At 35.0% G+C, this 11,381-nt stretch overlaps 1 pseudogene; it reads right to left on the bottom strand.

The window, feature by feature from the left end:
• Positions 1-2,432: 2,432 nt before the first annotated feature.
• Positions 2,433-6,680, bottom strand: LOC134255541 (uncharacterized; annotated as a pseudogene).
• Positions 6,681-11,381: the final 4,701 nt, after the last annotated feature.

The following is an 11,381-nucleotide window of genomic DNA, read 5'->3' as shown; positions in this document are numbered from 1 at the left end:
TGGATTAATCTGAAAAATACCTTTCATAAATCGTGATACCAAAGGATGTTTACCAACATCTAATCCATCTTTTTTCACAAAACAAGATAATGCTGATCTGGCAGTATTGATACAACTGTAACTTAAATTTTTGTTATGTAATAATAATAAAAATTCTAACACATCATTCACAGTTGGTTGAAAGAGATGAATACACCTTTCACTACAGAAGCTTGTCCATTTCTTAATAAATAGAAGCAGACTTTGATTGGAGGTGGCAAAGAAGTGCAATTCCGCAGGAGTGTAGTATCCAATATACTTAGTTTGTGTTGTTTTGTTGAATGTTCTCATTAAGTGAATAGCAAATTCGATGACATCATCAGGAATTTCTGTATTATCATTTCAAATTAGTAAAGAAATTTTCTGTGGATCTAAGGAATAATCTGTCGGTTTGATTCGTCTGGAAAATTTTTCAGGGGGTCCACCATTTTCCTGAAAAGCAGAATATTTGTTCACCTGTTTTGTTTATGAATGGCACATTTTTTAAAATTAATTTCATTAAAAAAGCAAAATTGGATTTGGAATTTTACCAGTGATTTTCTTTTTCGCTCCCCATCCTTTTGTTTTCTTTGCCTATAAGACCTTTGCTTTGTTCTTGGCATTATCTACAATATATTTATTAATAAAGATTGTGTAACAGGTCATGGAAGGAATAATTATGCAATTTCCTTGAAATGATTGATTGATTGATTGTATACTGTTTAACGTCCCTCTCCAGAATATTTCACTGATATGGAGACGTCTCCTTGAAATGAAAAGAATTACTCAAACATAAACCTTATGACTACATATGATCAGAAATGTGTCCATAGGACATAAATGCCCAGCCTTGGATTCATTAGTAATGGAACTTGAAAATTTTTATGTGTATGAAGTTTGAGCGCCAACTTTGAGGGGAAAAAAAACATTGAATAGTTTCTGTAGAACTTCATGAGCTTAATACACAATATATACTATTGAAAGCTAATTGGGCTTTGCAAAGTTTTATAAAAACATGTGGAACATTTCGTTTGGAATTTAGCGATACAGAATTTTAAGAAAAGGTGAGGTCAATTCAAATGAAAGGTAAAGTTTATAAAATGTCAATGCACTTGAATTGGTTTAATGAATATGTATCCATATACCAGTTTGAAACTTGAAACTTGATACAAATGAAAAGGATTCTGAATAATATAAATCAAAACTCTTCAGAACATACTGTTCAATATCAAAATAATGAAAAAAAAACAAAAAAAAAAACATGATTATTACACAACATGTAACATACTGTTATCCATATTTATATAAGTTTACAATAGTTGTGATCAAAAGTGCATGAAAATATGCTTCGAAAAAGTCAAAATCATATAATGCACAATGGAATAAATATAGAAATACATGTATGAGTACATGTATTACTTATATAACAATTGTTCACTGTGTGAACAGGTCTTTCTGAATAGCTCTATCAGTATCAGTCAGAGCTTCAGCATCCTGTTCCTGATGTTCTAAACTGTATGTTTTTCTTTTGTGAATTTTTGTCTACTTCTGCCATGTTGTCATCAAGGGAGCTGAAGAAGGACTGGCTTGATGACAGCTCCTCCTTCAACGTCTTACATTCAGAGGTCATCTCATCTGTCTCCAGTCTTGATTCAGCAAGCTTCCTTTTGCATATGACGTAGTCTTTACTTAAGTTTACAAATCTGGCTTGTTTGTTTTTCAAAGATACCTCCACAATTTTCATATCCTTCATGATGTCAGACATATTTGTTGAAATAGAATCTGTGATGCTATTGATCATTTGTAACCTTTCGTCTGAAACCTTTCCCTCCTGTTTGATTTTGTAAGCTACTCCGGTGAGTTGCATAGCCAAGGCATTAGTGGACATTACAATTCTTTTCACGTTATCCATCTCCTTTTAGCTTTCCTGTATATATTGCTAATTATAAAATTAAACGAGACTTATCTGTAAATTGAAGTTTGATTGAGATTCTGTTACGTCATCAGGATACCAAGGGGATTACGTGAGATAGCATTACGTCTGCGTAATAGGGTCAGTCTTTAAAAGACACAACTTGACTCATCAAGAACCACACCAACAGCCCCAAAACTGGGTGGGACTAAATGGGTGGGCACGTAATCCCCTTGGTATCCTGATGACGTAACAGAATCTCAATCAAACTTCAACTTACAGGTAAGTCTCGTTTAATTTTATAATTCTGTTACGTCATCATACCAAGGGAATCACGTGAGATTTTAAAGCCTTGATGTGTCAAGTTAACTTAATGTCAAATAAACCAGAACCTATCAAACTTCCTCTTACAGCATTCACCTTTCCTTTAAATATGAAAACCAGTGTCCATTAAATGTAATTCATTTATTACGTAAAACTTCAGCAATAAAAATTTTTTCACAATGTGACAGCATTTGTATGAAACACATCTTTGGTAATTAAAGAAATTTACTGGTTATTTTTCACAATATCTAAATTGTAAAACCTCAGAAAAGTTTTTTTCAGAACTCCATCCAGCTTGTTTCAGAATCTCCCCGATTGGAACCCCACTAAACTTTGCCGCAGAAGAGGAAGCAGCCCTGGTGCTATGTGCTGAAAATTTCTTGATGTCAATTCCAGCTAATCCCAGACATGTCTTGATCCATCTTGCAATAGTGCTTTTGCTCACTTGTTTATGAGGTTTCAAATAACTAATAAACACTTTGTCACACTCATTCCTAATAGTTTCTGTGCGTTTCAAATACTCTGTCAGACATTGAAAAATACATAATTTTTCTTCACTTGGAAACTTTTTCAAATCCATATAAAATGATTTACAATTAGGTCTAGATTGCTTTATCTTCCCTAAATAAAACACATATTTGGAATCATCAACAATCATGTTTGACAAACATATATTATGAATAGACTGCACTCTTTGAGAGGAAATCATTGCCATTAAAGTTACAGTTTTCAGTGACAATTGTTTCAGTGATAATGACTCATTACTCTCCATACTCCTAATATATTCAAAAACAACATTCACATCCCAAATCTCAGTATAACGAGATTTTGTTGGATTAATCTGAAAAATACCTTTCATAAATCGTGATACCAAAGGATGTTTACCAACATCTAATCTATCTATTTTCACAAAACAAGATAATGCTGATCTGGCAGTATTGATACAACTGTAACTTAAATTTTTGTTATGTAATAATAATAAAAATTCTAACACATCATTCACAGTTGGTTGAAAGAGATGAATACACCTTTCACTACAGAAGCTTGTCCATTTCTTAATAAATCCTGCATACTGACTTCTAGTGGATCCTCTCCATGATTCTTTGATAATCTGTAATACTTCTCGAGAAATTCCTTGTTCCTGAAACTTGATCCACACACTCGACATGCCATAAGTGTCATCTTCAACGAATGTGTCTTTTCCGAATGTGGCAACTTCAACCAATTGGGAGCTTTCCGAATTATCTGGGGAACATCCACTAAAAGTTCCATGAGACTTGTGTACCACGTTTGCGTAGGCCATACTGGGACCACTATTACCCCCTCCTCTTTTTCCTCTTGAATCTTCTGAAGTACTCGACTTATGATACTAAAAGGAGGAAAAGCATAGAAATAAAATTCTTTAAAGTTTATTTAAAAAGCATCAATGAACTCTGCCTGGGGGTCAGGTTTCCATGCAATATATCTTGGCAATTGTTTATTAAGTCTAGATGCAAACATGTCTATATCAAATGGTCCCCATAATGCACTTATTTTATTAAATATTTTTGGATTAAGCATCCATTCTGTATGATCATTAAAAATTCTTGAATATCTGTCAGCTACTGTATTTCCTGAACCAGGGATATGAGTTGCTGTCAACCAAATTTCTTTATCAATGCACCACAACCAAATTTCTCTTGCTATCTTATTGCATGATCTTGATTTGCTACCTCCCATGGCATTAATATAGCAAACTGTTGTTGTATTGTCAGATAGTATTTGGATATGAGCTTGAATTATCTCTTTACAGAGTGATTTAAGTGCAAATAACACTGCTAGTAATTCTTGTTCATTAATATGTAAAAGCAATTCATGCTCATTCTACCTACCACCAGTTGTTGTACCATTAAATTCAGCTCCCCAGCCCATGCTGGAAGCATCAGTTCTCAAAACAAAACTAGGTTCACCGTGCGAGATTTTTCGTTCCGAATCATGTACATTTTCTATCCACCATTCTATATCCTTTTTTGATTCACATGTAATTTTCATTTTTCCCTTGTAATCTCCACGAGAATTTCTCAATGCATCAATTTTGTCATTCTCTAACGTGCAATAAAACAAAGGACCATATTCAACCCCTGGAAAGCTAGCTACCATAAACCCAAGTAATTGTGAAACCTGTAAAATTTCAACCTCATACATGTTCAAAATTTTCTTACAACACTGATATATGTTAATTTTATTTTCTGTTAATTTCACATTCATGTTCACTGAATTGAGAATGAAACCTAAAAACACGATTTCTTGTTTGGGAATAAAAACTGATTTATCAATGTACAGTATAAATCCCAAGTTTTGCAATTTATTTACTGTAGCCTCGACATTTTTCCAACAATCATACTGACTACTTCCTTGTAAATATACATCATCTATGTAAGGAACATTAGAAAAACCTAGTTTACGAAGGTCTGAGTATACAGGTTTCACAAGCTTAGTAAATTTTCTTGGACTACATGCAAGTCCCATTACGAGGCAAGTGTACTGAAACAATTCTCCTTCCCAAATAAATCTCATGTACTTTCTTTGTTCTTCTGCCAAAGGAACTGAATAATATGCATCTTTTAAATCAACAGAAGCCATAAAACATCCCTGTTTCATTAAATTTACAGCTGACTGCAAAGTTTCCATTTTAAAATGATTGTATTCTACAAAGTTATTGAATTTTTTCAAATTTAATATGACTCTATAAGAATTGTCCTTTTTCTGTCTAATGAATATATTTGATATGATTTCATCTGAACAATGATTGCATTTCTCAATAACATTTTTGTTCAATAATTTCTCTACTTCAGTAGAAACAATTTTAACTGCTTTGTCATTAAACTTCAAGGGATACGATGGCCTAAGTTGATTTAAATTAGCTTCATCTATCATTTCAATACGACACCCTTCAACAGATTCCAATATGAATTTATCTGAAGTAATTTCTTTCCATTCTTTTGAAAATTGTTTCAGTCTACCAGCTCTGAAATTTTCTGGTAGTAACACATCAATTGACTCTGTTTGATATTTGACTTGAGTCGTTCTTACCTCATTAAGCTCGTCAGTATTCACTCTTGTTTGAAGTTCTTTTTTCCTTTTGAGAACTTCCTGTTGTAATCTCCTCTTTTGTGAGCCTGGCCCAAAAAAGGTGCATTTCTACCTCTGAAATTGCCTTGAAACCCTTGTCGGGAATACGGTTGATAACGTCGACCTCTGTTTCCATGGTAACCCTTTTTTGCTTTGCAGATTTGCTAGTCATGACTTTGTTGACTGCTTTGTTGGTCTTTTCAATTTCATCAAGTCTTTTGCCCAGTTCTCCGCCAAACAAATATTGGTTTATCGGTACTCCCGAAGAGAAAAGAGATAAGTAGTTAACACTGTCTATATCACCTTTTAAGCATTCTCTTCTCCTCATATTCAGTTCATAGTTCGAAAAACTAAGCATTTCGATTGATTTTATCAATTCTTTGACCAAATCTTCTTTTTCTAGTTCTTTGTTTGACACAATCTTTTCCAAAATGTTCACCAACACCGTAACACTTTTCACCAAAAATAATTGGCCATGTTGAAATCTGCTATCCAACGACTTGGTTGCAATCTGTAATCTATTCCAGATTAATTCGTCAACTTTAGTACATACCAAACTCTCACAATTTTCTGGTCTTTTGATTTTTTCAGCCGACTCTTTAACTTGATCAGCTATTAACTTTTTGTCAACTTTAATTTTGAACATTAGATCATCAACAAGCTTCGCCAAGTCTTTGTGTATTGGGTCTGTTGTAACATCTTGTGAAGTTATTTGTTCAGCAGCAACTTACAAAAATTGCGATTGTGACCCAGTTTCGTTTTCATTTTTCCCGGAATCTTGTGTTTTTCCGGATATCGAACCCGATATTTTTGTTTTCGATAGTAAGTCGTTCACACTTTTATTCGTATCTGTTACTTGTGAGTTTACATTATTGTCAATCTCGGAATCATAATCCGAGTATCCTTCCGATTCATAATCGTTACATAGATTGTTCTGATCGGAAATCAGTTCGACTATGTCTGATCTTAGCCCTCGAAATCCTGCTGTTATAGTGTTTGTTAACATATCAAAACACTTAGCTAAGTTATCCATGTTTTGAGTAGAATTTCTCTTTTCTACAAGAATGTTCTCATTCAAATCACTAACCTCATTTCGTGGAGACGTGATATTCGTAGCAGTACTACTACTAGCACGTGGCGTATCCTGTTTTTCTTGTGCACTGGCAGAATTTTTTGTAACAGTTGCCGAACGTATCCGTTCAAAAACATTTTCACTTGAAATGTTATTCAGTGGAATTTTAACTGGCAATGATATTGTCTCTACTGTACTTTTCCCCCGATCTGATTTTTTCAACATGGCGGATGCCATGATAAGTTGATAACACCACGTGTATGATGAAAATCCAAAAAAAAATCACAAATGAAATCTGTCTAAGACAGATAAAGATACTTCACCCAAAAATATGAATATTTGTCTACGACAAATTAGGTGAAAAAATTGAACTCACGTATGATACACCGTTCACAACGGTAATGAGCTCTTTAAATAAATTGCGCCCTATTTCTTCAAGCAGAAGCAACGCACTGACCCTATTACGCAGACGTAATGCTATCTCACGTGATTCCCTTGGTATGATGACGTAACAGAATTGAAAACTGAGAGTATGCTGATAGAGGCCAACATACATAATATTGGCTAATATCATAAAGATGCAAAATGCTAGTTTAAAATAACCGTGTTTTAATCATTTTTTAAACAATGTAATACGAATAATTACTTGAATTTATTGCAGAGAAATGCATGAAATGGTAAACAGAACGGTTCTTCATTAAAATCAGCCCTGTTCAGGCTTAGGTTTGGTAAAGCAACATACATACAACGTCATGTGACGTCAGAGTCATAGACGGCCCGAAAATATCACGTGCGGTTTGACGAGCCCGATCTAAATGAAAACTGAACAAGATGTGTTTGTGAAACACTACGCGCCGGTGGCAACACTTTCGAAAAAGCTATTTTTAGCATATGGGTCACAATTAAGGTGACAATGCCATTGACCTTGGTGTCATTCATACCAAATATTAAGTCTATCTTCTATGATTCAAAAGTTATGGCAAAAGTTTTAAAAAGCTTTTTTCAGCATATAGGTCACAGTCAAGTTCACAAGGTCATTGACCTTGGTGTCATCTGAAAGAGCTTTAATAGTAAAATATGCATACTAAATATGAAGATTTATCTTTCATGGTTCAAAAGTTACGGTGATGGTTAAAGTTGACAACAGACAAACAAACAGATAAACAGACAAACAGACAGGACAAAAACAATATACGCCCCGGATCTATCGATCCAGGCGCATAAAAAGTATTTGTGCTTGCCCTAACGGTTGTACCGTCAACATATTTTTTCCTAATTATTTCCCCCGGAATAAAATGAAATTCCATTTGCCAATGGAAACTCTGTGCAAAGTTTGGTTGAAAGTGGACAGTGGTTTTGGAGATCTTAAGAATTTGAAAACTTAAAAGACAACAACAGACAATGGAATAGTTTGGATCAGAAAAGCTCACTTGAGCCTCAGTAGTTATCAGGTCTGGTACAACCACTAGATTTAGCTACATACCTTGATATACCTACTTAGCTTTATTTACCTACCTGAAGTAGCTTTATTTAGGTACCAAGTCTATTTATATAACAAGATGTGTTTGTGAAACACTAAGCGATACAAAGTTCGGCAACAATTTTCGAAAAAGTTATTTTTAGCATATAGGTTACAGTCAAGGTCACAAGGTCATTTAAAGGCACTCAATTAGTGAAGTATGCATACCAAATATAGAGTCTCTATCTCCTATGGTTAAGTTATGGCGAAAGTTCGAAAAATCTATTTTTAGCATATAGGTCACAGTCAAGGATACGAGGTCATAGTCCTTGGTGTCAGTTGAAAGTGTTTTATTAGTGGAGTATGCATTCCAAATATGAAGTCTCTATCTTGAAGGTTGAAAAGTTATGGCGAAGGTTAAAGTTGACAACAGACAGACAAACAGATAAACAGACAAACAGACAGACAGGACAAAAACAATATACCGTATACGCCCCGAATAATTTTTCTCCGCATGTGCAGAAAATCTCATTTTGATGCAGTGATCATTTTTTTCAACTTTGAACTCATCTGAAAACAATTCATGTAAAAATCACTCTTGAAGAAATGTCTTTTTTCTGCGCAATTGCAATCAAAGTTCTGAAAGTTTTGGGGCTATGCATGACAGTTAAAACAGTTACTCCTTGAATGAAATGACAAGTCCAGTTCTGCAGGCATGCTTATGAAGCTATCTTAGGACTAAGACATATCGTAGGACGAACTTAGGATATATCTTAGTCCTATGAGGGGCCAACGAAGCTACCCTATCTTAGGAGAGTTCTTAGTATTAGTCCTAACTTTAGGACTACTACGAGCTTGTCCTAAGACATGTCTTAAGAGAGTAAGATGTCCTAAGTTGTAAACAAATATGGCGTATGTTCTGCGGGTGGACAGACAGAGACGGCTTCGAAGACGGGATAGGATATTTAGGGACAGGGACAACCCTTTTGACTACGAGTCAGATGAACATATAGTCCTTAAGTACAGACTTTCAAGGCCTTTGATCGTCAGTCTTTGTCAAATGTTCCAACACAATCTTGAACGACCCACAATGACGTCATCCGCATTCCCTGTATCACTTAGATCATGATAGCACTGAGGTATTATGCCACAGGAAGTTTTCAATCTGTTATTGGAGATGTCCATAATATATCTCGACAGAGTGTATCATATATCTTGCACGATGTAACTGATTGTCTGGATAATGTGGCTAAACAATACATTTATATGCCTACAAATCAAGATGAACTTAATAAAATAAAAAGAGATTTTCATGATATTGCACAATTCCCCAACACGGTGGGTGCAATAGATGGTACTCGCATAAGAATAAAGTCGCCAACTGTTGATGAACACCTGTATGTGAACCGGAAAAATTTCCATTCAATAAATATGCAAATTGTGTGTGATGCCAGACTGAAGTTTTTAAATATTGTTGCAAAGTGGCCTGGTAGTACCCACGATTCCTTTATTTGGAATAACTGTGCTTTAAAGAAAATTTTTGTAAATGGTACAATTCCTGATGGATGGTTACTGGGTGATAGTGCGTACCCTTTGAGGCCGTGGCTACTAACACCCGTATTCACTTCGAGCACCCCTTCTGAAGGGGTGTTGCTAAAACGCGGAACGGAAAGCAGAACGGAAAGCGGAACGGAACGGAAAACGGAAAATTTTTGTCAAAAAAATAACATAGATTCGATATAAATCAGACAAAAAAGCAATGTTCTTGTTGTAAAAATCATTTCTGATAAAAATTTATTGTAAACTATTATATATTCATGAGTCATACATAACTTCCGTGGAAAAAATGGTACTGAAAGAAATTCAACCCCCCCCCCCCACACACACACACACGAAATAGGATTTTCGTGTTTGGGCAAAGGACATATCCCCCTTTATTTTGGTTTGTCAAATTTGTTGTATGTTGGAAAATCTTTACTGAACCCCCCCCCCCCTTCTTTCAATTTGTTTCCAATGTCAGTGTCTGTAAAGACAAAAATAACTATTTATGATATTCAGATTATGCACGCGCAGTGTCGAATTCGCGAATCATGAAAGGGGGAGTGGCAGTTTCGGGTCTATGTAGGGGCCCACAGTCACATTAAAAATTGGTTTATTAAACTTTATGTATATTTTTGACACAAAAAGGGAGCATCCTCTCACAACTTCTCAGACCTTCCGTTGAGTGGGAAAACAAACTCATTTTTTACGGGGTCATTCATATACACCCCCCCCCCCCCAAACATACACACATATATACCGCAAACAAAATTTAACTTCATTGAATGACATGAAAGTTTTCCAACTTTGTCTTTCCAGAGTTTAAATATATAGAAAAAGTCTCTATTTTGAATAAAATTTTAACAACCAGTGTGTTTAAGAGATGTTTCTTCGAGCTTGCCGTAAAGGTTTGCCCTTAACGTATGATCTTAATAATTTTTTTTACATTTTATTTCTCTTTCATGGTTCATTTAGATATCAAATATTTGATCCCCCAGTCATAACCTTTTTACTACGGAAATGTTCGTTTAAGTTGACATCCTCACACTTTTTGTGAATGTAATTAATGTAGTAAGTAAGTGTAAAAAAAATAGTACTGAAAGATGTTGGAATTGGAACCTATCCCCCCTCCCGAATCAAGCAATTGTTTTCTTTTTGTGTTTTATCCTCCCCCTCCCGAATTAAACAAGGGCACCGCTAAGCGGAGCATCCCCTCGCGGCCAGACCTTCACTGGAAATGGCAATATCTCATAAAAGATAAATTCTCTAGAGGGACGTTATACATATTAAAGATTGATAGTACAACATATTTTCTTTAATGTCCCTCTCATGAATATTTTGCTCGTATGAAGGCTTACCCGTGAAGAGATGCACATTTTTTCCTATAAAAGGCACTGACGGCCATTGAGCAGTGAGGGATCTTTTTGTACCAGCATCTATTGGGACATTGGCCCTTGGTTTACACGGTCTCATTCGAAGGACCAGTCTCCTCATCGTCCCTCAGTGGGATTCAAACCCGCAAGATTAGGATCAACTCCCTTACTTTTGACAAAATAATTAGTGGAGTGTTGTTGTTGATCCAATTTTTTGTTACAAAATGCAAAGTGCAAAGTGTCTTGGTTGGGGGGGGGGGCATAACATTGATACCTAATTTTGGGTAGTAAAGTTTAATATAAGGTATTAAATTGTTTTTCAGCTCTATTTATTTTTTTATCAAAATCACAGGGGTGCAGATGTCTATTTTTAACAAAAATCAAATTGCATAGCGTTTAAGTTGGGAGGGGCTGGGGCATAATATACATACGTAATTGGGCAGTTTCCCTTATACCTAGTAGAAACATATCACGTATGCTAAATGTACAAGTTTCAGTAATTAAATTATTTACCTACCTAATTAGTATATTTTACAGTTCCAGGCAATATGCATTTTTTTGAAATAAAAAATA

The sequence above is a fragment of the Saccostrea cucullata genome, unplaced genomic scaffold, assembly GCF_032062105.1.
Source record: "Saccostrea cucullata isolate Sc308-1 unplaced genomic scaffold, CSIRO_AGI_Scuc_v1 ctg17082, whole genome shotgun sequence".
Classification (NCBI taxonomy): domain Eukaryota; kingdom Metazoa; phylum Mollusca; class Bivalvia; order Ostreida; family Ostreidae; genus Saccostrea; species Saccostrea cuccullata.
The sequence above is the reverse complement of the archived record's forward strand: the minus strand, read 5'-3'. Positions and strand labels throughout refer to the sequence as shown.